This window comes from Elephantulus edwardii, unplaced genomic scaffold (genome assembly GCF_000299155.1).
Source record: "Elephantulus edwardii isolate Elephantulus edwardi_28Jun2011 unplaced genomic scaffold, EleEdw1.0 scaffold00049, whole genome shotgun sequence".
NCBI lineage: Eukaryota > Metazoa > Chordata > Mammalia > Macroscelidea > Macroscelididae > Elephantulus > Elephantulus edwardii.
The window spans coordinates 5,180,740-5,182,624 of record NW_006399799.1 but is presented as its reverse complement, the minus strand read 5'-3'; the positions used below and the strand labels follow the sequence as shown (position 1 = coordinate 5,182,624).

General features: G+C 47.9%; 1 pseudogene; it reads left to right on the top strand.

The window, feature by feature from the left end:
* Nucleotides 1–488: 488 nt before the first annotated feature.
* LOC102849461 lies at nt 489–1,166 on the top strand (annotated as a pseudogene).
* Nucleotides 1,167–1,885: the final 719 nt, after the last annotated feature.

Sequence of the window (1,885 nt, the reverse complement as noted above, 5' to 3'; positions counted from 1 at the left end):
ATTTTATTTTTATTTAGATAAGCTATAAATAGTAAGACAGAAAAGGCAAACTTATATTCTAGGAGCCTAATTATAGAGGTGTTGCTTTAATTTGAGCTGAGAATGTCAGTTGTTAAGAAATAGACTTCTCTTAAGAGATCTTCAGGAAGAAAAAACCTACAGAATTAATATTGATTGGCCATGAGAAGCCTAAGAGGGCAAAGGAGGAATGGTCTAACAATGGGTGACCAGAGGAGTAGGGGGAAAGTCAAGTTAAAACAGCCAAGGCAGAGATTCCAAGAGGGAAGAAACAGTAATATTCAGTCCTGCCAAGAGTTCCTAAGAGAATGAGAAGTGAACAGTGGGTTTAATGCAAAATCCCAAGAGAGATAACCAATCTCCTTGGGGAACTGCTGTGTGTGGGCAGGGAGAGGTGAGATGTCAAGGGGTAATTGTAATGATTTAGAAAAAAAAAGATGGGAGGAGCCCGGCTGCTGGACGGCTGCACTATGACCCTGGAGGCGATCAGCTACTCTGCTACTCTGGAGGCTCCCTGCAAATCCTCGACCAGCTGGCAGGCTCTCTCGCTGCCCCAGCAGAGCCGCTACGGGGCAGTGAGCTCAGTGCACCAGGCCTGGGAGGCCATTCACGCCATGAAGGGTGATCTGTTATGTGGAGGACATGCTGGAGAAGGACCTCAAGGGCAATCAGAGCATTGGAAACCTGGGAGCCCACCACCTTCTGAAGCGAGCAGCGCCTGGAGGGGGCAAGGTGACCGTGTTGACCCACTGTAACACAAGTGCCCTGGTCACCACTGGCTACAGCACAGCCCTGGGGGTGAGCCCCTCGCTGCATTTCCTGGGCCGTCTGGAGCACACCTTCTGCGTGGAGACCTGGCCCTTCAACCAGGGAGCCCTGCTGGTAGCCTTTGAGCTGGTGTATGAGCTGCCACCCTCATCACAGACAGCATAGTGGCTGTGGCCATGTCGCACCAGCTGGCCATCGCTGCCAAGCACCATGGCATCGCCTTCTACATGGTTGCTCCCAGTTCCTCATGTGACCTCCTCCTGGAAACGAGCCAGGAGATTATCATCAAGGAGCAGCCAGGCAAGGAGGTGACCGACATCAATGGGGTCAGGATTGCAGCACCTGGGATTGGAGTTTGGAATAAAATTGTCAATGAATAGAGGAGAGACAGAGTGGCAGATACAAAGGAATGTGGGATAAAAAGATGGACTTGTTAGTTTATAAGATGGAAGAAATTCCAAGGGCTGTGCGCAGACGCAGTGAACGGTGGGAGTGGACTTGAATCGGGACACACCCCTGCAGCTCTGACCCACGACCCCCATCTTCAGGTATTGCATTGTCCCCCCCCACACCTGGCTTGCGCACCTCCCCACCCCTGCCAGCTCTGAACTTTGGGGCCCTCGGGCCAGGACTTAAAGAAAAGGGGGAAAAAACCCAACAAAAACAAAAATGAAACAAAAAACCACACAGAAGAACAAAAATATAAAACAAATTTATAGCATATTTCAACAGCACTTGAAAAAAGTTGTCCAATATTGAAGATTTAGTTTCTTTAGACTACAAACTGCTGTTTGGCCCTACCACATTGGTCCCATCAACCTAAGTAAAAGGAAGGTACTGGACATCTTTATAGAGAAGTAGTGACATCAAACCAAGAACCAACTAACACCTTCATTTTCAACAACTCTTCCACTTCAATGTCTCGAAAGAAGCAGGGTACCGCACTCACCACGCAAGCCCAGAACAAGATATCTCCCCCCCAAAATGACACAGTAGCAATGGATATCATGAAGCCAGAAAGTTTGATGGAACTTTCTGATGCAGAATTTAGAAAAAAGATGATTGAATGTTTTCAATGGATGAAAAACAAACTTGAAGA